The sequence below is a fragment of the Ornithorhynchus anatinus genome, chromosome 17, assembly GCF_004115215.2.
Source record: "Ornithorhynchus anatinus isolate Pmale09 chromosome 17, mOrnAna1.pri.v4, whole genome shotgun sequence".
NCBI lineage: Eukaryota > Metazoa > Chordata > Mammalia > Monotremata > Ornithorhynchidae > Ornithorhynchus > Ornithorhynchus anatinus.
In genome coordinates this window covers 39,981,170-40,004,925 of record NC_041744.1, presented here as the reverse complement: position 1 = coordinate 40,004,925, position 23,756 = coordinate 39,981,170, and positions in this window count along the sequence as shown.

Below are 23,756 nucleotides of genomic sequence, written 5' to 3'. Positions count from 1 at the left end.
TAGGGCCATGGGAAAAGGTTAAGCCAGGGAATAGGTTATGCTAGAGGAAAAGGTTAGGCCAGGGGGATAGGTTAGGCCAGGGGGAAAGGTTAGAATAAGGGAAAGTTAAGCCTTTGGGAAAAGGTTAGACTAGGTGTAAAGGCTAGGTTAGGGGAAAAGCAGGTTAGGCTAGCTGTAAAGGTTAGGTTAGGGGAAAAGCTTAGGCTAGGGGAAAGGGTTAGACTAGGGTAAAAGATTAGGCTAGGGGAAAAGATGAAGCTGGGGGAGAGGTTTAGGCTAGGGGAAAAGGTTAGGCCAGAAAATCTTAGGTCATGGGAAAGCTTAGGCCAGGAAAGCTTAGTTTAGGGCAGGGAAAAGGAAAGGCCAGGGGGAAAGCTTAGGCTAGGAGAAAAGATTAAGCCAGGGGAAAAGGATAGGCTAGAGGAAAGGTTTGGCTATGGAAAAAGGTCATACCAGAAAAAGTTAGGCTAGGGCAAAAAGTTAGGCAAGGGGAAAGGTTAGGCTAGGGGAAAAGGTTAGGCAAGGTTAGGAGAAAAGTTAGGCTGGGGTAAAGGATAGGCCAGAGGGAAAGGTTAGGCCATGGGAAAAGTTGAAGTAGGGGAATAGGTTATGCTAGGGGAAAAGGTTAGGCCAGGGGGGATAGTTTAGGTCAGGAGCAAAGTTTAGGCCAGCGGAAAGTTAAGCCTTCGGGAAAAGGTTAGACTGGTTGGTTGTAAAGGTTAGGTTAGGGGAAAAGCTTAGGCTAAGGGAAAGGGTTATGCTAGTGTAAAAGGTTAGGCTAGGAGGAAAGATAAGGCTAGGGGAGAGGTTTAGGCTAGGGGAAAAGGTAAGGCTGGGGAAAAGGTTAGGTATGGGAAAAGGTTAGGCCAGGGGGAAAGGTTAAGCCAAGGGGAAAGGTTAGGGCACGGGGAAAGGTTAAGCTAGGGGAAAAGGTTAGGCTATGGGAAAAGGTTAGGCTACAGGAAATGGTTAGGCTATGGGAAATGGTTAGGCCAGGGGAAAAGGTTAAGCCAGGAGAAAAGGTTAGGCCAGGGGAAAATGTTAGGCCAAGGGAAAAGGTAAGGCTGGTTTAAAGGGTTAGATCAGGAAAAAGGACAGGCCAAGGTAAAAGGTTGAGCTAGGTAAAAACATTAGGCTAGGGGAAAAGTTAGGCTGGGGAAAAGGTTAGCCCGGGGAACAGGTTAGGGTGGGGGAAAAGGTTAAACTAGGGAAAAAACGGGGCCAGGGGAAAAGGTTAGTCTAGGGGAAAGGTTTGGCTAGGTGAAAATGTTGGGCTAGGGGAAAACATTATACTAGGGCAATAGGTTAAACCAGGGGAAAAAGCTGGTGAGGGGAAAAGTTTAGTCTAGGGGGAAACATTTAGGGCAGGGTGAAGCTTAGTCTAGCAGAAAATGTTAGGCTAGGAGTATAGTTTAGCCTAGGGAAAAAGGTTAAACACTGAGAAAAGATTAGGCTCAGGGAAACGTTTCGGCCTTGGGAAAAGCTTGGGCCAGGGAAAGGGATAGGCCAAGGGAAAAGGTTAGGCTCAGGGAAAAGGTTAGGCTCAGGAAAAAGGTTAGGTCAGAGGGAAATATTAGGCTAAGGGAAATGTTTAGGCTGGGGAAAAGGTTAGACTATGGGAAATGGATAACCTAGGGGAAAAGGTTTGGCCAGGGGAAAAATTAGACAAAGGACAGGTTAGGCTACAGGAAAAGATTAGACTAGGGGAAAAGGTTAGGCTAGGGGAAAAGGTTAACCCGGGGAACAGGTTAGGGTAGGGGAAAAGGTTAAGCTAGGGAAAAAATGGGGCCAGGGGAAAAGGTTAGGCTAGGGGAAAAGTTAAGGCTAGGGGAAAAGTTTAGGCCTGGAGAAAGGATAGGCCGGGAAAAAGCTTAGGCCAGGAGAAAAGATTAGGCCAAGGGAAATTTTTATGCCCGGGGAATGGGTTAAGTTAGGGGAAAAGGTAATTTCAGGGAAAAGAATAGGCTAAGGGAAAAGGTTAGTCTAGGAAAAAACGTTAGGCTAGGGAAAGATTAGGCTGGGGTCCGGTTAAGCTATGAGAAAAAGTTAGACCAAGGGAATAGGTTAGGCTAGGGGAAAAGGGTAGGCTAGGGGAAAAGGATAGGCTGGGGAAAAGGTTAGGCTAGGGGAAAATGTTAAGTCAGGGAAAGGGATAGGCCAAGGGAAAAGGTTAGGCTAGGTAAAAACGTTAGGCTAGTGCAAAGGTAAGGCAAGGGGAAAAGATTAGGCGAGGGGAAAAGGTTAGGTGAGCGGAAAAGTTTACGCGAGAGGAAAATTGAGGCTAGGGGAAAAGTTAAGGCCAGGGTGAAGTTTAGGGTAGCTGAAAATTTAGGCTAGGTGAAGAGGTTGGGCTAGGGGAAAGAGTAGCAGAGGGGAAAGAGTCAGCTAGGGGAAAGGTTAGGCTAGAAGATAACGTCAGGCTAGGTAAGGTTTAGGTGAGGGGAAAACGTTAGGCAAGGGGAAAACGTTAGGTTAGAGGAAAAGGTTAGGCTAGGGAGAAAGTTAGGCTAGGGGAAAAGTTTAGGCTAGGATAAAGGTTTAGGCTAGGGGTTAGGTTAGGCTTTGGGAAAAGGTTAGGCCAGGGGAAGAGGTTAAGCTAGGGGAAAACGTTAGGCTAGAGGAAAATGTTCAGTTAGGGGAAAACCTTAGGCTAAGGGAAAGGGTTAGGCCAAGGTAAAAGGTTGGGCCAGTGGAAATAGTTGGGCCAGGGGAAATGGTAAGGCGAGGAGAAAAGGTTAGGCTGGGGAAAAAAGTTAGTTTTGGGGAAAAGGCTAGACCAGGGAAAAAGGCTAGGCCAGGGGAAAGGGTTAAGCCAGGGGAAAAGGTTAAGCCAGGGGAAAAGGTTAGGCCAGGGGAACAGGTAAGGCTACGGGAAAAGCTTAGGTCGGGAAAAGGATAAGTCATAGAAAAGTTTAGACTAGGAAAAACGTTAGGCTAGGGTAAAGATCAAGCTAGGGGTCAGGTTAGGCTATGGGATAAACTTGGGCCAGGGGCAGAAGATAGGCTTGGGGAAAAGGATATGCTGGCAGAAATGTTTAGGCTAAGGGAAAAGGTTAGGCCAGGGTAAAAGGTTAGCTCAGGGAAAAGGATAGTCCGAGGGGTAATGTTAGACTGGGGAAAAGGTTAAGCCAAGGGAAAAGGTTAGGCTAGGCAAAAACGTTGGACTGGGGAAAGGTTAGGCTAGGGGAAAAGGTAAGTCCTGATAAAAATGATGGGGTAGGGGGAAAGGTTAGGCAGGGGAAACCTGCAACAAGAAGGGTTCGGGGACAGGCCTGGAAGGCAAAGGGGCGGGAGCCCAAACTGGAGGAGAAAGGAGGGGGGCTAAACCTTGAAGGCAAAGGCTGGGGGACCAACCTGGAATGAGAAGTGTTCGAGACCAGGCCTGGAAGGCAAATGCGAGTGGGCCCAACCAGGATAGAGAAGGGTTTGGGGCCAGGCTTGGAAGGAATATGGAGGGGCACCAAACCTGGAATGAGAAGGGTTCATAGGCAGGCTTGTAAGGCAAAGGTTGGGGGGCTAAACCTGGAAGGCAAAGGTGAGAGGGTACAAACCTAGAAGGCAAAGGTGGGATGGGAGGGGGGCGAAAGGGAAAGGAAAGGCAGGGCGTGGGAGGCAATCCTGGAACGAGAAGCATTCGGGGCCAGGCATGGAAGACAAAGACATGGGGGTCAAACCAGTAACAAGAAGGGTTCGGTGCCAGGCCTGGGAGGAAAAGGCTGTGGTGGGGAGTGGGGGCAAACCTGGAACAATAAGTGTTCAGGGCCAGGCCTGGAAGGCAAAGGCTGGAGGAACAAACCTGGAAAGAGAAGGGTTCGTGACCAGGCCTGGAAGGCAACAGCGGGGGGACGCCCAACCTGGAACAAGAAGCCTTCGTGGCCAGGCTCGGAAGGCAAAGACTAGGGGGCCAAACCTGGAACGCGAATGCTTCGGGGCCAGAGTGGGAAGGCCAAGGCTGGGGGGTAGAAAACCTGGAATGCAAAGGCTTTGGGGCCAGGCTGGGAAAGCAAAGGCTGGGGGGCCAGATTTGGAATGAGAAGGCTTCAGGGCCAGTCTAGGAAGGCAAAGGCGTGGGGGGCAAACCTGTAATGAGAAGCGTTCGGGACCAGGCCTGGAAGGCAAAGGTGGGGGAGCCCAACCAGGAAAGAGAAGGGTTCAGGACTCAGCCTAAGAAGGAAAATGCACGGAGACCAAACCTCGATCGAGATGGGTTTGTGGCCAAGCCTGGAAAGCAAAGGAGGGGAGTCCAACATGGAAAGCAAAGGTGTGTGTCGGGGGGCAAACTGAAACGAGAAGGATTTGGGGCCATGCCTGGAAGACAAATGCGGGGAGGCCATACCTCGAAGGCATAGGCGGGGAGGGTCCAACCTGGAACAAGAAAGGTTCGGACTGGGCTTGGAAGGCTAAGGGGGTGGGGAGGGGGAGGGCCTGAAAGGAAAAGGCATGGGGGTGAGGGAACCAGGAACGAGAAGGGTTCGGGGCCAGGCCCGGAAAGCAAAAGTGGGGTAGTCCAACCGGGAAGGCAAAGACGGGGGGACAAACCTGGAATGAGAAGGGTTTGGGGACAGGCCTCGAAGGCCAAGGCCGTGGCCCAACCCAGAAGACAAAGGCCCGGGGAGGGGGAGCAAGCCTGGAAGAAAAAGTGTTCAGGGCCAAATCTGACAGGCAAAGGTTGGGGAACCAAACATGGAACGAGAAGGATTCGAGGCCAGGACTGGAAGGCAAAGGCTGGGGGGCCAAAAGTGCAATGAAAAAGGTTAGGAGCCAGGCTGGGAAGACAAAGGATGGGGGGCCCAAACTGGAATGAGAAGCCTTCCAGGACAGGCCTGGAAGGCAAAGGCTGGGAGCCCAACCAGGATAGAGAAGGGCTCAGGGCCAGGCCTGGAAGATAAATGTGGGGGGAATAAACCTGGAATGAGGTTTCGATGCCAGGCCTGGAAGGCAAAGGCTGGTGGAGCCAGGACTGGAAGGCAAAGGCGGGGGTGGGAGGGAGAGCAAAACTAGACTGAGAAGTATACAGGGACAGGCCTGGAAGGCAAAGGCGGGAGGGCCCAATCAGGATAGAAAAGGGTTCGGGCCAGGCCTGGAGGGAAAATACCAGGGGACAAAACCTGGAATGAGAAAAGTACGGGGCCAGGCCTAGGAGGCAAATGCGAGGGGGATGCGACTGGAAGGCAAAGGCAGTGGGGGGGGGGAACTAGAACAAGAAGGGTTCAGGTCAGGCCTGGGGCAGGGCCGGGAAGGAAAAGGTGAGGTGGTCCAACCTGGAAGGCAAAGGCTGGGGGGCCCAAACTGGAATGAGAAGGATTCAGGGCCAAATCAGGAAGGCAAAGGGTGGGGGCCCCAACCTGGAACGAGAAGGGCTCTGGGCCAGGCCTGGAAGGAAAAGCTGGGGGGACCAAACCTGGAACAAGAAGGTTTTGGGGCAAGCCTGGAAGGCAAAGACACGGGGGGCCAACCCTTGAAGGAGAACGGTTTAGGACCAGGCCTGGAAGGCAAAGGCTGGGGGACCCAACCTGGAAGGCAAAGGCTGGGGAGCCCAACCTGGAAGGCAGAGCGGCGGGGAGGGCGGCAACCTGGAACGAGAAGGATTCGGGATCAGGCCTAGAAGGGAAAGGCGGGGAGGTTCAACCTGGAACGAGAAGGCTTTGGGGCCCGTCATGGAAGGCAAAGGCAGGGGGGCAAATCTAGAGTGAGAAGGGTGTGGGGCCAGGCCTGGAACGAAAAAGCAGGGAGGTCCAACCTTGAAGGCAAGGCCCGAGGGGGGCAAACCTGGAACGAGAAGGGTTCAAGACCGGTCCAGGAAAGCAAATGTGGGGGTGGCCCAACCTGGCAGGCAAATGCAGGCGGGGGGCAAACCTGGAAGGCAAAGGCAGTGTAGGCGCTGGGGGGAGGTCCAACCTGGAACAGGAAGGGCTCAGAAGCAGGCCTAGAAGGCAAAGGTTGTGGGGGAGAGCGGTCCAACCTGAAATGAAAAGGCAGAGGGGCCAAACCTGGAACAAGAAGGATTCGGGGCCTGGCATGGAAGGCAAAGGATGTTGGGGGCAAACCTGGAACGCGAATGCTTCAGGACTAGGTCGGGAAGGCAAAGGCTGTGGGGCCAAACCTGGAATGAGAATGCTTCGGGGCCAGGCTTGGAAGGCAAAGGCATAGGGGTCCAACCTGGAAGGCAAATGCTGGGGGGCCCCAACCTGGAACAAGAAGTGTTCAGGGCAAAATCTAGAAGGCAAAGGTCGGGGGGGGGGGGCAACCTGGAAGGCAAAGGCTGAGGGGGTCCAACCTCGAAAGAGAATTGTTCAGGGCAAGGACTAAAAGGAAAACGCAGGGGCGGGGGCGGTCCAAAAAGGAAAGGAAAGGTGGGGGAGGCCAAAACTGGAAATAGGAGGGTTTTTGGCCAAGCCTGGAAGGCAAGGCTGGGGGGCTCAACCTGAAACGAGAAAGATTCGGGGCCAGGCCTGGGAGGCAAATGTGGGGGGTCTGGGACTGGAAGGCAAAGCCGCAGGGAACAAACCTGTAATAAGAAGAGTTTGGGGCCAGACCTGGAAGGCAAAGGCTTGTGGGGGGGTGTTAAACCTGGAACGAGAAGGGTTCAGGGCCCAGTCTGGAAAGCAATGGCAGGGGGGGCCCAAACTGGAAAGAGAAGGCTTAGGCGGGGGTCCAAAGCTGGAAAGCAAAGGCGGATAGGCCTAACCTGTAAGGCAAAGGTGGGGGAGCCCAACTTGGAACGAGAAGGGTTCGGGGCCAGGCTGGGAAGGCAAAGGCGGGAGGCCCCAACCTGGAAGGCAAACACAGGGGGCCAAACCTGGAAGGCAAGGAACGAGAAGGGTTTGGGGCCAGGTCTGGAAATTAAAGGCCTGGGGGCCCAACCTGGATCGAGAAAGTCTTGGGGACAGGCCTAGAAGGCAAAGGTGAGGGGGGCCAAACCTGGAACGAGAAGGGTTCAGGACCAGGCCTGGAAGGCAAAGGCCTGGGGGGCCCAACCCACAAAGCAAAGGCTGGGGGCCAAACCTGGAATGAAAAGGGTTCGGGGCCAGGCCTAGAAGTCAAAGGCCGGGGTGCTCAACCTGGAACAAGAAAAGCTCGTGGACAGGCCTCCAAGGCAAAGGCGGGGGGGGGGGTGGCAAACCTGGAACGAGAAGGGTTCGGGAACCAGGCCTAGAAGACAAAGGTTGGGGGGCCCAACCCGGATGGCAAAGGCGGGGGGCCAAACCTGGAACAAGAAGGGTTCAGGGTGAAATCTGGAATGAGAAGCCTTCGGGGCCAGGCCGGGAAGGAAAAGTCGTTGGGGGCAAACTTGGAATGAGAAGGATTAGGGACCAGGCCGAGAAGGCAAAGGTGGGAGGGGCCCAACATGGAATGAGAAGGGATCGAGACCATGACTGGAAGGAAAAGGTAGGGGATTCCGACCTGGAAGGCAAAGGAGGGGGTGCCAAATCTGGAACGAGAAAGATTCAGGGCCAAACAAGGAGGGGCCTGGAAGGCAACAGCCAGGGGATTGGTGGGGGGGCAACCTGGAAGGCAAAGGTAGGTAGGCCCAACCTGGAACTAGAAGTGTTCGGGGCCAGGCATGGAAGGCAAAGAAAGTGGGGCCAAACCTGGAACGAGAAGGCTTTAGGGCCAGGCCTGGAAGGCAAAATCTGGGGGTCCCACCTGGAAAGGGAAGGGTTCAGGACCTGGCCAGGTAGGGAAAGGCTGGGGGTGGTCCAACCTGGAAGGCGAAGGCTGGGGAGCCAAACCTGGAACGCAAAAGCCTTGGGGCCAGGCCAGGAAGGCATAGGTTAGGCAAGAGGTAAAATTTAGGTTAGGGGAAAGGTTAGGCTAGGGAAAAGGATAGGCTCAGGGAAAGGTTAGGCCATGGGAAAAGTTTAAGTCGGGGAAAAGGTTATGCTAGGGGAAAAGGTTAGATCGGGGGAAAGGTCAGGAAAGTTAAGCCTTCGGGAAAAGGTTAGGCTAGGTGTAAAGTTTAGGTTAGGGGAAAAGCAGATTAGGCTAAGTGTAAAGATTAGTTTAGGAGAAAAGCTTAGGCTAGGAAGAAGGGTTAGACTAGGGAAAAAGATTAGGCTGGGGAAAAGATTAAGCTAGGGCAGAGGTTTAATCTAGGAGAAAAGTTTAGGCCGCGAAAAAATTTAGGTTATCGAAAAGCTTAGGCCAGGAGAAAAGGTTAGGGCAGGGAAAAGGAAAGGCCAGGAGGAAAGCTTAGGCTAGAAAAAAGACTAGGCCAGGGGAAAAGGATAGGCTAGAGGAAATGGTTAGGCGAGAGGAAGGGTTAGGCGACGGGAAAAGATCAGGCTACCAGAAAAGGTTAGGCAAGGTGTATAATTTAGATTAGGAGAAAGGTTAGGCTAGGGAAAAAGGCCAGGAGAAAAGGTTAGGCCATGGGAAAAGTTGAAGCCGGGGAATAGGTTATGCTAGGGGAAAAGATAGGCCAGGGGGATTGGTTAGGCAAAGGAAAGCAAAGCAAAGCAAAGCAAAGCAAAGCAAAGCAAAGCAAAGGATGGGTTAGGAAAGTTAATTAAGCCTTCGGGAAAAAGTTAGACTGGTTGTAAAGGTTAGGCTAGGGGAAAAGCTTAGACTTAGGGAAAGGATTATTCTAGGGTGAAAGGTTAAGCTAGGAGGAAAGATTAGGCTAAGGGAGAGATTTAGGCTAGGGGAAAAGGTAAGGCTGGGGAAGAGGTTAGGCCACGGGAATAAGTTAGGCTAGGGGGAAAGGTTAAGTTAGGGGAAAAGGTTAGGCTATGGGAAATAGGCTAGGAGAAAAGGTAAGGCTACAGGAAATGGTTATGCTACAGGCAGTAGTTACGCTACAGGAAATGGTTAGGCCAGGGGAAAAAGTTAGGAGAGGGGAAAAGTTTAGTCTAGGGGAAACATTTAGGCCAGGGTGAAGCTTAGGCTACCAGAAAATGTTAGGCTTGGTGAAGCTGTTAAGCTAGGGGAAAGAGTAGACAAGAGGAAAAGTTAGGCTAGGGGAAAACCTTAGGCTAGGTGAAAATATTAGGCGAGAGAAAAACTTCAGGCTAGGGGAAAAAGTTAGGCCAGGAAGTGGGTTAGGCCAGTGGAAAAGGTTAAGCTAGGATAAAGGTTAGGTTAGGCATCAGGTTAGGCCAGGGCATAAGGTTAGGACGGGGAAGAACAAAGGCTCGAGGAAAAGTTTGGGTCAGGGAAAAGGTTAGTCTAGGGGAAAGGTTTGGGCTAGGGGTCAGGTTAGGCTACGGGAAAAAGTTAGGCCAGGAGAAGAGGTTAAGCAAGGGGAAAAGGTTAGGCCAGGGGAAAAGGTTAGGCCAGAGGAAAGGATTAGGCCAGGGGAAAAGGGTAGGCCAGGGGAAAAGGGTAAGCTAGGGGAAAGGTTAATGCTAGGGGAAAAGTTTAGGCCAGGGAGAAGTTTAGGCTAGCTGAAAAGTTTAGGCTAGGTGAAGAGGTTAGGCTAGGGAAAATGGTTAGTTTAGTTAGGACGTGGAAAAGGGGAGGCCATGGAAAGAGGTTAGCCATGGGACAAGGTTAGGCCAGGGGCAAAGGTTAGGCTAGGGGAAGAGGTTAGGCTAGGGGAAGACATTAGGCAAAAGAAAAAGGTTACGACAGGGGAAAAGTTTAGGCTGGGGAAAAGATTATATCAGGGGACTAGGTTAGGCCAGGGGAATAGGTTAGGCCAGAGGAATAGGTTAGGCCAGAGGAAAAGGTAAAGCTAAGGGAAAGGTTAGGCTAAGGGAAAAAGTTTGGCCAGGGGAAAAGGTTATCCTAGGGGAAGAGGTTAGTCTAGGGAAAAGGGTAGGCTAGGGGAATAGGTTAGACTAAGGGAAAATGTTAGGCCAGGGAAATGTTTAGGCCAGGGAAAAGGATAGGCCAAGGAGAAGGTTAAGCCAGAGAGAAGTTTAGGTTAGCAGAAAAGGGTAGGCTAGGTAAATGGTTAGGCCACGGGAAATGGTTAGGTTAGGGGAAACAGGCTAAGGAAAAAGGTTAGGGCAGGGGAAAGGATAGTCCAGGGAGAAGGTTATGCCAGGGAGAAGTTTAGGGTAGCGAGAAAGGATAGGCTAGGCAAAAAAAGTTAGGCTTGGGGGAAACTGTTAGTTTAAGGGAAAAAGTTCAAAACTGACCTCCTTATCTTCCCTCCCAAGCCCTGTCCTCTTCCTGACTTACCTGTCACTGTCAATGATACGACCATCCTTTCCATCTCTCAAGCCCGCAACCTTGGTGTCATCCTTGACTCAGCTCTCTCTTTCACCCCACACATCCAATCCATCACCAATGCCTGCCAGTCTCACCTTTACAATATCGTCAAGATCCGCCCTTTTCTCTTCATCCAAAAGGCTATTTTAGTGGTACAAGCTTTCATAATATCCTGGCTGGATTATTGTGTCAGCCTTCTCTCTGATCTCCCTTCCTCCTGTTTCTCCCCGCTCCAGTCTGTTCTTCATTCTCCTGTCCGGATCATCTTCCTGCAGAAACACTCTGGGCATGTCACTCCCCTCCTTAAAATCCTCCAGTGGTTACCTAACAACCTCCGCACAAAACAAAAACTTCTCACTCTGGGCTTCAAGACTCTCCATCACCTTGCCCCCTCCTACCTCTCCTCCCTTCTCTCTTTCTACTGCCCACCCCACACACTCCGCTCCTCTGTGACTCACCTCCTCACCGTCCCCCATTCACACCTATCCCGCCTTCGACCCCTGGCCCATGTCCTCTCGCTGTCCTGGAATGCCCTCCCTCCTCACCTCCGCCAAACTAACTCTTTTCTCCCTCTTCAAAGCCCTACTGAGAGCTCACCTCCTCCAAGAGGCCTTCTCAGACTGAGCTTCCCCTTTTCCCTCTGCTCCCTCTGCTCCCTCTCTGACCCCACTTCATCTCCCCTCAGCTAAGCCCCCTTTCTCCCCTTTCCTTCTGCTCCTCCCCCTCTCCCTTCCCCTCCCTTCAGCTCTGTGCTCATTTGTAAATATTTCTATTACCGAATTGATTTTGTTAATGAGGTGTACATCCCCTTGATTCTATTTATTGTAATTAAGTTGTCTTGCTTTTGTTCGTTGGTCTCCCCCGATTAGACTGTAAGACCATCAGTGGGCAGGGAGTGTCTCTATCTGTGGCTGAATTGTAAATTACAAGTGCTTAGTACAGTGCTCTGCACATAGTAAGTGCTCCATAAATACTACTGAATGAATGAAAATATTAGGCCATGGGAAATGGTTAGCCTAGGAGAAAAAGTTAGGCTGGGGAAAAGTTTAAGGTAGGGGAAAAGTTTAAGGTAGGGGAAAGTTTAGGGTAGGGGAAGGTTTAGGGTAGGGGAAAATGTTAGGCTAAGGGAAATATGGGAATAGGTTAGGCCTTGGGAGAAGGTTAGGTCAGGGGAAAGGATAGGCCAAGGGAAACATTTGTCAAGGGGAAAAGGTTAGGCTAGGATAAAGGTTAGGCTATGGGAAAAGGTTAGGCCAGGAGAAATGGTTAGCCTAGGGGAAAAATTAGGGCTAGGGGAAAAGATTAGGCTAGGGGAAGGGTTTGGCAAGGGAAAAGTTTAGGCTAGTTGTTAATGTTAGGTTAAGAGAAAATCTTAGGCTAGGAGAGTTTGGCTGGGGAGAAGGTTAGGCCTCGGAAAAAGGCTAGGCTTGGGGAAAAGGTTAGAAGAGGGGAAATGTTAAGGCTAGGCGAAAGGGTTAGGCTAGGGTAAAAGGTTAAGATTGTGAAAAGATTAACCAAGGGGAAAATGTTACACGAGGGGAAAAGGTTAGGCTGGAGAAAACAGTAGGCTATGGGAAATGGTGAAGTTAGGGGAAAAGATTAGGCTAGGGGACAAGGTTAGGCAAGGGGATTATCTTAGGCCAGGGGAAATGGTTAGGCAAGGGAAAAGGTTAGGCCAAGGGAAAGGTTAAGGCTAGGGGAAAAGGTAAGACCAGGGGAAAGATTAGGCTAGAGGAAAGGTTAGGCTAAGGGAAAACATTAGGCAAGAAGAAAAGGTTAGGCTGGGGAAAAGGCTAGGTTATGGGAAATGCTTAGGTTTGGGGAAAAGTTTAGGTTAGGGGGAAAGTTTAGCATCGGGGAAATTTTTGGGCTAGGGGAATAGGTTAGGCTAAGGGAAAAGGTTAGGATAGGGGAAAGGGTTAGGCCAGGGAGAAGGTTAGGCAATGGAGAAGTTTAGGCTAACGGAAAAAGTCTAGGTGAAGAGGTCAAATTGTTAGACTAGGGGAAAAGGTTAAGCTAAGGGAAAAAGTTCGGCCTGGGAAAAAGAGTAGGCCAGGGAAAAAGGTTACACAAGGAAAAACGGTTAGGCTAGAGGAAAAGGTTAGGCTAGGGGAAAAGGTTAGGTGAGGGGAAAAGTTTAGGCAAGGGGAAAAGGTTAGGCAAGGGAAAAAGTTGGGCGAGGGGAAGGTTAGGCTATGGGAAAAAGGCTAGGTGTAAAGGCTGATTTAAGGGAAAAGGTTTAGGCTATTGAAAGGGCTTAGTTTAGGGGAAAGGGTTAGGCTAGGGGAAAAGGCTAGGATAGGGGAAAAGATTAGGCTAAGGGAAAAGGTTAGGCCAGGGGAAAAGGTTAGCCAAGAGAAAATTTAGTTTAGACTGGATCACTTTTGGTTCCAGTTTGGGCCCTACAGCCTTTGCCTTGCCTGTTTATCCCCCCAACCTTTGCTTGGTAAGTTTGGCCCCGAACCCTTTTCTTACAGGTTTGGGCTCCTCAGCCTTTGCCTTGCAGGTTTGGACCCGAACCCTTTAGCTTCCAGTTTTGTCCTCGCAGCCTCTGCCTTGCAGGTTGGGCTCCGAACCCTTTTGTTTCCAGTTTGGGCACCCAGTCTTTGCCTTGCAGGTTTGGCCCTGAACCCTCTTCCTTCAGGATTGGGCCCCAAAGCCTTTACCTTGCAAGTTTGGCACCCAACCCTTTTTGTTCCAGTTTGGTCCTCCAGAGATTGCTTTGCAGGTTTGTCCCCAAAAACTTTTAGTTCAGATTTGGGCGCCGCAGCCTTTACTTTGCAGCTAATGGCCCTGAACCCTTTTCATTTCACTCTGAGCCCCGCAGCATTTGCCTTGTACGTTTGGCTCCAAACCCTTTTGGTTCCAGTTTGGTCCCGGGAGCCCTTGCCTTGCAGATTTGTCCCCAAACCCTTTTGGTTCCTGTTTGGGTCCCACAGTCTTTGCCTTGCAGATTTGGTCTCGAACCCTTTTGGTCCCAGTTGATGCCCCACAGCCTTTGCCTTGCAAGTTTTTCCACGAACCATTTTGCTTCCAGTTTGGGCACCCTAGAGTTTGCCTTGCAGGTTTGGCCTCGAACCCATTTTGTTTAGGTTTGGATCCCACAACCTTTACCTTGCAGGTTTGTCCCCAAATCCTTTTGGTTGCATTTGGTGCTTCACAGCCGTTGCCTCACAGGTTTCCCCCTCATCTTTGCCTTGCAGCTTTGGTCCTGAACGCTTTTGGTTCCACTTTGGACCCCGTGGCCTTTGCCTAGAAGGTTTGGCCCCCACCAATCTTTGGATTGCATGTTTGGCCCTGAAACTTTTTCTTTCCATTTTGGGCCCCCCAGTCTTTGTCTTGCACGTTTGGGGGGTGATGACACCCTCTTTTTCTCCTTCCCTCTCCCCCTACCCAGCCTCAGGGTCTCTAGAGGAATGTGACTCCCATGGCCTGGAGGGTCTCAGATATCTCCCTGTCCCTATGTACTTTCATGGGCAGGACTAGGGCAGAAGGCTGGACCCTCTAGGCCCAAGAGACAGGGAGGAGGTAGAATGGCTTGGAGGTGGGCAGGGGCTCAGATTGGAGGTTGTCCCAGGTTCCACTACCCAGTCAGTCTAGTGAATCAATCCGTCACATCGAAGTGACCTCAGTGACTTGCTGTGTGACTTAACAGTATGCCTCAATCTTTCAGGGTCCCTGCTTCCCCTCCCCCTTTTCTAATAATAAGCACAATAATTGTAGAATTAAGTGCCTAAGTGCCAGGATGTCCATCCTTTATTTATTTATATTCATGTCTGTCTCCCCCTCTAGGCTGTAAACTCCTTGAGGGCAAAGAATGTGTCTACTAACTCAGTTTTTAATAGTAATAGTAATAATAATAACTGTGGTATTTGCTAAGCGGTTAGCATGTAAGGCACTGCAGCAAGAGCTTGGATAAAGACACAGCCATTGGGATTGGACACAGTCCCTGTCCCATACAGGGCACCCAGTCTCCACCCCCATTTTACAGATGAGACAACTGAAGCCCAAAGAAGTTGTCATTTGCCCAAGATCACACAGTAGGCAAATGGCAGAGTTGGGATTAATTGTGGTATTCAAGTGTCCACGATGTGCCAAGTGGTGGGGGGACAGGGTGGAACACAAGCAATTCAGGTTGGACACAGTCCCTGTCCCAGATGGGGTTCTCTGTCTTAACTGCCATTTTGCAGATGAGAAGAGACAGAGTGAAGTGACTTACCTTAACAAGGCCACAGAGCAGCCAAGGGTTAGAGTTGGGATTAGAGCCCCTGTCCTGATTCCCAGGCACATGACAGGGAATTTTCACCAGGTGCAGACACACAGGGAACGGAGAAACCATGTGGGCATATTCATAGGCAAACATCCCAAAACAGACAACTCAAAATACACAAGTACAGACCCATGCAGAGATAGCACTCAAGAGCACACGTGTGCGGACGCTAGCTCACACACAAAGGCACTTGTGCCCCAGAAATCCTGCTTATCTGTAATTTTCTTTTACTGTCTGCCTCCCCCACTAACATGTAAGATGCTCGAGGGCAGGGATCTTGTCTACCAGATCCATTAAACTCTCCCAAGGGCTTAGTAAATTGGTCTGCAAAAATTAATTTTTGCTCATTAATTTTTATTGAGCGCCTACTTTGAACAGGGCACTTTACTAAATGCTTGGGAGGTACAATATAGCAGTAAAGAGAGACAATTTCTGCACACCACAGGCTCACTGTGAGTGAGTGTGTGTGTGTGTGTGTGTGTGTGTGTGTTTTGGGGGGGTCAGGGGAAAACATCAATACCAGTAATTAGACATCAATATATATAAATAAAATTATAGATATATTTGTAAGGGCTGAGGGGCAGGGAGGGGGGGAAAGAGCAAAGTTGCTCCAGTGATGGGGACACACAAGGGAGTGGGAGCTGAGGAAAAGTGGGGCTTAGTCTGGGAAGGCCTCTTGGAGGAGGCACACCAGTAGGGCTTTGAAGGGAGGAAGAGAGATTGGCAGATTTGAGGAGGAAGGCCCAAATCAATCAAGTGAATCATTCGGTCATATTGAAGTGTTCTGGGCGGGAGGTAGGACTTAGGCCAGGAGTTCAGCGGCGAGACAGGGGAGATGGAGGCACAGTGAGAAGGTTAGCACAATAGGAGCAGAATTTGTGGGCTGGGATGTAGAAGGAGAGAAGAGAGGGGAGATAGGAAGGGTCAAGGTGTTGGAGAGATTTAAAGTCAGTAGTGAGGAGTTTTTGTTTGATACGGAGATGGATAGGCAACCCCTGAAGATTTTTGAGGAGGGGAATGATGTGTTCAGAATGTTTCTGTAGAAAAATAAACCCTATTGGTTAATCTCCCACGTGGCCTCTTTGGCCAGGTCCAGTCAGTGGAGCCAAACCACACTCTTCTAGTTAAGGCAGGGGAAGGAGAGAGAAGACAAAAATCTGTTGAGAAACCAGCTGGCTCCCAACCCCACCTGCATAATAATAATTGTGGTGGCATTTGTTAAATGCCCACTATGTGCCCAGAACTGTCTGAAGCCCTAGGTAGATTGAAGATTATCAGGTCAGGCTCCGTCCCTGTCCCACATGGAACTCACAGTATAAAAAGAAGGGGAGAGAGGTATTGAATTACCATTTTATTATTATTTTCATTATTAATAGTAAGGGCATTAGTTAAGCACTTACTATGTGCCAGGCACTGTACCAGGAGGTGGGGTGGAAGTAAGCAAATTGAGTTGGACACAGGCCTTGTCTCATGTGGAGCTAATACCATGACTTCCGATTACTTTTATTTTTTCCAATTTTGAATGGCAAAATATCCCTATTATAGTCACTTTTTTTGAGGCTGGCATTTCTGGATGCTGCAGAGAGTCTAACCAAATCATTGTGGAAGCGTTATAATTGTTATAATATCACGATAAGCTCACAATCAAAGGTATCGAGCACTTACTGTGTGCAGAGCACTGTACAAAGCACTTGGGAGAGTCCAATACATCTTGGTTGGAAAACAGGTTCCTCGTTCACAACGAGTTTACAGTCTAGATGGGGAGATAGACATTAATATAAATTATAGAGAGGGGATAATACTAGAATGGAATCCTAATTTATGACTTGAAGATACTGTTTGGAATGAACAAGCGGCAGATGGTTGGAGAGATGGATTTGGGAGTCATTCATACTGACATGGTAGCTCAAGCCATGTCATTATTGTTATTATAAAAGCATTTAATGTTAAGCAGTGTGGCCTAATGGAGAGAGTCTGGGCCCGGGGGTCAGAAGGACCTGGCTTCTGATCCCAGCTCTGCCGCTTGTCTGCTGTGTGACCTTGAGGAAGTCCCTTCACTTCCCTCTACCTCGGTCACCTCATTTGTAAAATGGGGATAAGGACTGTCAGCTCCACGTGGGACATGGACTGTATACAACCTGATTAGCTTGTATCTACTTCTGCGCTTGAAACAGTGCATGGTGCATGGTAAGCACTTAACAAATACCATTACCACTACAGAACTAAATGCTAGAGTAGATACTGGTTAATCCAGTCCTGTATTCCCTGCCCTCCACGAGTTTAAAATAGGGATTAAGACTGTGAGCCCCATGTGGGATATGGACTTTGTCCTACCTGATCAGCTCATATCTGCCCCAGCACTTAAAACAGTGCCAGGCACATAATAAGGGGCTTAGCAAATACCACTGGAACAAAAGGACCATTCAGAAAGGTGGAATGAGAGTGTTACTCCGCACTGAAGAGAACTTCCAAATCATGTCTCATCCTCTTTTCTGCTACACATCTGGGTAAGCTCATTGTGGGCAGGGAACATGTCTACCGACGTTCTCTCCCTTGCACTCAGTCCAGTGCTCACCACGCAGTAACCCCTCAATAAGTACTGCTGATTGACTTTAGACCATCCCTCTAAGCTGTAAGCTCATTGTGGACAGGGAACATGTCTAACTACTCTGTTCGCTCATTCTGCAGAACCAAGACTCCTGCCCACTGGCTGCGACTGATCCGAGGATCGTCAGTCTTTCTCGGCACAATGGTTGGCCCAGGGGAAGCGCTTCAGAAATCCTCTTCTCATCACAACTTCCAGGCCATTTCCCAGCTCTCTCAACACCAAAGCCATTGCTCTCGTCACTCTGCCTGCCAAGTACAGCTTCCCCTATCAGCTCTGACAAACCACAACCCTTCCCTTCTTGCATGCTCCCCTCCAAAGACAACTTTCCTGACTTATCTCTTCCTCTGCCCTGGGGTCTCTCCCCTACACACTCATCTCAGCTGCATCATCATCATCCCCTCAGCCCCCTGTGGGCTCTTGGTTATTGACTCCATCATCTACTCATGTCTGTGTCTATCCATCCTCACACGCAGATGCCTATGGTCGCCTCCCTTAGCCTGTAATCCCGCTGAGGGCTGAAAGGCAAGTAGGAGAAAACCTTAAATTCCAAGAAATATCTTTTACTTCTACTGTGCATCCCCCAAGGACCTAGTTTAGTGTGCCACAGCTGCCCCAGGTGGAAAACCCCAAGCCAGGAATCACCGGAGCCTGACATGTGCCAATGCCACTCTCCTAGGGTGGGAAACCCTGGGGTGATGGGCGAGTGCAGGGCAGGTTGGAGCGCGGCTGGGAGGCGCACCTGATGTACTCCTTGGTCCTCCTCATGATGTGCAGATTTGGGGGTTGATGCCTGTGGTCAGCTTCTCCTTGGCTAGGCTCAGAGGGATCTCCTCTCCGGTGTCCAGGTTCTTGATCATCACACTGGCCAAGATTTCCTAGGAGGAAGAAAAACGGGCCGCCTTTCACCACCAACGTCCCCGTCAACATCCTCTCCCAAGCTCTTAGTCCACTGCTCTGCACACAGTACACGCCCAATAAATTCCATCGATTTGATTGATCAAGTGGTTAAAGCCTAGGGGAATTGTGTGTCTGTTGGACTCCCCGAGTGGAGCTCATCAATGATTAATTCAAGGGAAGAGTCTTTGGCATCATCACCTGGTCTCCTACTATGTGAACCCGATGCCAAAGGACTTTTCCTGATGTTCATGGTTTATTTGCTGCAGAGCCAGGGCCCGTTTGACTTTAGAAAACTGTTTCCCAACTCAGCTCCCGTCAGCAGAAGCGTCCAAAGCAGCAGAATCGAAATACCCGATGACCTGCTAAGTGGAGTGCAGGGGAAAATTAACTGGCTTAATTAATTAGCTGGATGGATGGTTCCAGTGTTGCCTTTCTCCCATGGGACTGAGGATCCTCTTCCCCATCTTCAGAGGAGGCATTTATGGTGACTTCCAAGACCCCTGATTCTGGTCCCAGTCGGCTCTAAGCCCTGGGAGAAGGAAAGCCCCACAAATCTTCTCCAGAACGCTGCAGGTTGGGGCTGGATGACCAAGGGGAGAATCCTACAGGCTACTGCACCCTCTGCAGTTACAGCTCATCACAACTCTCCAACCTTGAAGTTTATCCCCCTGCATTTGGGCAGTCACATCAATTCCAAATGCACCCCACCATTGAAAGATGAAGCTCTGAAATTCAATCCCACTCAAAGGATTGTGTGTGTGCATGTGTGTTTACATGCATGAAAGATGGGGTTAGCTTTGGGGAGAGTAATGAGGAGGGGGCTGCCACAGTCAGCAGGAAAGCTGGTTCTGGACTCATGAACTGGGGCTCGATACAGGGAGCTGGCTTTGGCGCGACCAACTGAGCAGGCCTGGAGCACTGCACATCCCTGTCGACAACTGGGGATCTCCTCCACGTGTGATAGTGGTGGCCGAAACCTTTTCCCCGAGCCCAGACCTTATCCCCGAGCCCAAACGTTTTCAACGAGTCCCGACCTTTTCCCCAATCCCAAACATTTTCCACGAGGCCAAACGTTTTCCCCAAGGCCAAAGATTTTCGCAGAGCCCATACTTTTTCCCCTAGCCCAAACCTTTTCACCGAACCCATACTTTTTCCCCGAGCCCAAGCCTTTTCCCCGGCCTAAACTTTTTTCCTAGCCTAACCATTTCCCATGGCCTAACGCCTAACTTTTTCTCACCGGCCTAGCCTTTTCTGCTGGCCTAGTCTTTTCCACTGGCCTAGACTTTTCCGCTGGCCTAACCTTTTCCCTGGCCAAAACCTTTACCCCAAATTAAACTTTCCCCCTAGTCTAACGTTTTCCTTAGCCTAATCATCACTGACTTTCTCCCTGGTCTAACCTTTTCCCCTAGCCTAACCTTTTCCGCTGGCCTAACCTTTTCCCCTGGACTAACATTTTTCCTGGCCTAACCTTTTCCCCGGCCTAATCTTTTCCCCAGCCTAAACCTTTCCCCTAGCCTAAACACTTTCCCTGAGCCGAAACCTTGTCAATGAGCCCAAACCTCTTCCCCGAGCACAAACCTTTTTCCCAAGCCCATACTTGTTCCCCGAGCCCAAAGATGTTCCCTGAGTCCAAACCTTTTCCCCGAGCCCAAATAGACCCGACCCTTTCCCCGAGTCCCGACGTTTACCCCGATCTCAAACCTTTTTCCCAAGACCAGATCTTTTCCCTGAGCCCAAACCTTTTCCCCGAGCCCAAACCTTTTCCCCAAGCCCTAGCCTTTTCCCCAAGCCCAAGCTTGTTCCCGGGGCCAAGCCATTTCCTCGAACCCCTGCCGTTTCCCCAAGCCCAGGTCTTCTCCCCCAAGCCCAAACTTTTCCCCCGACCCCATACTTTTTCCCAAGCCCAAACATTTTCCCCGAGCCCAAGACTTTTCCCCGAGCCCAAGACTCTTCCCTGAGCCAAAGCCTTTTCCCCAAACCCAAGCTGTATCCTGGACCAAGCCTTTTCCCCAAGCCCATGCCTTTTCCCCGAGCCCAAGCCTTTTTCCCCGAGCCCAAACTTTTCCCCGAGCCCAAGCCTTTTCCCTGAGCCTAAGCATTTTCCCAGAGCCCAAGCCTTTTCCCCAAGCAGAACCCTTTTCCCTGAGCCCAAGCGTTTTCCCCAAGTCCAAGCGTTTTCCCCAAGCCCAAAACATTTCCCCGAGCACAAACGTTTTCCCCGAGCCCAAACCTTTGCCCCGAACCCAAACCTTTTCTTTGAGTCCCGAACCTTTTCTCGCAGCCCTAGCCTTTTCCGCTGTCCTAGCCTCTTCTGCTGAGCTAGACATTTCCGCTGGTCTAGCCTTTTCCACTGGCCTGACATTTTCCCACTGGCCTCACCATTTCTGCTGGCCTGACCTTTTTCCTGGCCTAACCTTTTCCCCTAACCTAAACTTTTCCCCTGGTCTAACCTTTTCCTCTCACCTAACATTTTCCGCTGGCCTAAACCTTTCTGCTGGCCTCTTTTGCCGCTGGCCTAACCTCTTCCCCGGCCTAACCTCATTCCCGGCCTAACATCTTCCCCGGCCTAACCTCCTCCCCAGCCTAACTTCCTCCCCGGCCTAACCTCTTCCCCGGCCTACCCTCTTCCCCTGCTTAACCTCTTCCCTGGCCTAACCTCTTCCCCAGCCTAACCATTTCCCCGGTCTAACCTTTTCCCCAGCCTTACCTTTTCCACCAGACTAACCTTTTCCACAAGCCTAAACCTTTCCACTAACATAACGTTTTCCCTAGCCTAAACCTCTCTTTGTCCTGACTTTCTCCCTGGCCTAACCTTTTCCCCTAGCTTGCCTTTATCCCTGGCCAAAATCTTTGTCCGGCCTCACCTTTTCCCTTAGCCCAAACCTTTTCCCCGAGTCCAAACTTTTTCCCTGAATCCAAACCTTTTTCCCAAGCCCAAGCCTTTTCCCCGAGCTCAAGCCATTTCCCCAAGCCCAAACATTTTCACTGGCCTAAACGTTTTTCCAGCCTAACCATTTCCCCAGCCTACCTTTTTTCTTGCTGACCTAGCCTTTTCCGCTGGCCTGTCCTTTCTGGCTGGCCTAACCTTTTCAGCTGGACTAACCTTTTCCCTGTCCTAAACTTTTCCCCGAGCCTAAACCTTTTCCCCAAGCCAAAACCTTTTCCCTGAGCACAAACCTTTTCCCCGAGCCCAAACCTTTCTCCCACATCCCGACCTTTTCCCCTAGTCCCGACCTTTTCCCTGATCCCCAACCTTTTCCCCGAGCCCAAACATTTTCCCCGAGCCCAAAGCTTTTCCCTGAGCCCAAGCCTTTTTCCGGAGCCCAATCCCTTTCCCGAGCACAAGCCTTTTCCCCTATTCCAAGGCGTTTCCCGAGCCCTAGACTTTACCCCGAGCCCAAATCTTTTCCCCGATCCCAAGGCTTTTCCCCGAGCCCAAACCTTGTCCCCGCATACCGACCTTGTCCCCGAGTCCCGACATTGTCCCCGAGTCCCGACCTTTTCCCCGAGTCCCGCCCTTTTCCCCAAGTCCCGATCTTTTACCCGAGCCCAAACATTTTCCCCAATCCCAAACATTTTCCCCCGAGTCCAAACCTTTTCCCTGAGTCCAAACATTTTGCCCGAGTCCAAACCTTTTCCCTGAGCCCAAACCTTTGTGCCCAGTCCCGACCTTTTCCCCGAGTCCCGACCTTTTCCCTGAGGTCCCGACCTTTTTCCCGAGCCCAAACATTTTCTCCAATCCCAAACATTTTCCCCAAGCCCAAATCTTTTCCCCGGCCTAAACTTTTTTCCTAGCCTAACCACTTCCCCTGGCTGACCTTTTTCCTGCAGGCTGACCTTTTTACTGCAGGCCTAGCCTTTGTTGCTGGCCTAGCCTTTGCCGCTGGCCTAAGCCTTTGCTGCTGGCCTGACCTTTGCCTTTGGCCTAACATTTTCCCCTATCTAAACTTTTCCCCTAGCCTAACGTTTTCCCTAGCCTAACGTTTTCCTTAGCCTAAACTTCCCCCTGGCTTAACCTTTTCCGCTGGCCTAACCTTGTCTGCTGACCTAACCTAGTCCACTGGCCTAACCTTGTCCCCGCCCTAACATTTTCCCCAGCATAACATTTTCCTCGAGCCCAAAACCTTTTCCCTGAGCCCCGACCTTTTCCCCGCGTCGCGACCTTTCCCCGGGTCCCGACATTTTCCCCTAACCCAAACCTTTTCCCCGAGCCTAAACCTTTTACCAGACTCCCGAAAATTTCCCCGAGTCCCGACCTTATCCCCGAGTCTCGACCTTTTCCCCGAGCCCAAACCTTTTCCCCACGCCCAAGCCTTTTACCCGAGCCCAAACCTTTTCTCTGATCCCAAGCCATTTATCCGAGCCCAAGCCTTTTCCCCGAGTACAAGACTTATCCCGGGGCGAAACCTTTTCCCCCAGGCCAATCCTTTTCCCTGAGCCCAAACATTTTCCCCAAGCCCACACTTATTCCCCGAGCCCAAGGCTTTTCACCGAGCCCTAGGCTTTTCTCCGAGCCCAAGGCTTTTCTCCGAGTACAAGCCTTTTCCTGAGACCAAGGCTTTTCGCCGAGTACAAGCCTTATCCCTGAGCCCAAGGCTTTTCCCCGAGATCAAACCTTTTCCGCGAGCCCAGACCTCTTCCTCGAGACCCGACCTTTTCCGCGAGTCCCGACCTTTTCCCCGGGACCCGACATTTTCCCCTAACCCAAACCTTTTCCCCGAGCTTAAACCTTTAACCAGACTCCCGAAAGTTTCCCCGAGTCCCGACCTTATCCCCGAGTCCCGACCATTTCCCCGAGCCCAAACCTTTTCCCCGAGTCCCGACCTTTTCCCCGCGCCCAAACCTTTTTCCCCACGCCCAAGTCTTTTCCCCGAGTCCAAACCTTTTCTCCAATCCCAAGCCATTTATCCGAGCCCAAGCCATTTATCCGAGCCCAAGCCTTTTCCCCGAGTACAAGACTTTTCCCGGGGCAAAACCTTTTCCCCCAGCCCAATCCTTTTCCCTGAGCCCAAACTTTTTCCCCAAGCCCACACTTATTCCCCGAGCCCAAGGCTTTTCACCGAGCCCAAGGCTTTTCTCCGAGTACAAGCCTTTTCCTGAGACCAAGGCTTTTCGCCGAGCACAAGCCTTATCCCTGAGCCCAAGGCTTTTCCCCGAGATCAAACCTTTTCCGCCAGCCCAAACCTCTTCCTCGAGCCCCGATCTTTTCCGCGAGTCCCGACCTTTTCCCCGGGACCCGACAATTTCCCCTAACCCAAACCTTTTCCCCGAGCCTAAACCTTTTACCAGTGTCTCGAAAATTTCCCCGAGTCCGACCTTTTTCCCGAGTCCCGACCTTTTCCGGGAGCCCAAACCTTTTCCCCCAGCCCAATCCTTTTCCCTGAGCCCCAAATTTTTCCCCAAGCCCACACTTATTCCCCGAGCCCAAGGCTTTTCACCGAGACCAAATCTTTTCACCGAGCCCAAGCCTTTTCCTGGAGACCAAGACTTTTCACCGAGCACAAGCCTTATCCCTGAGCCCAAGGCTTTTCCCCGAGACCAAACCTTTTCCCCCGAGTCCAGACCTTTTTCCCCGAGCCCAAACCTTTTCCCCCCAAGACCAAACCTTTTACCCGGCAACCTTTTCCTAGCCCAACCTTTTGCCATGGCCTACCTTTTTCTCGCTAGCCTAGCCTTTCCCACTGCCCTAGCCTTTTCCTCTGGCCTAGCCTTTCCCGCTGGCCTGACCTTTTCCCGCTAGCCTGACCTTTTCCCGCTAGCCTGACCTTTTCCCGCTAGCCTGACCTTTTCCGCTGGCCTGATCTTTTCCGCTGGCCTGACCTT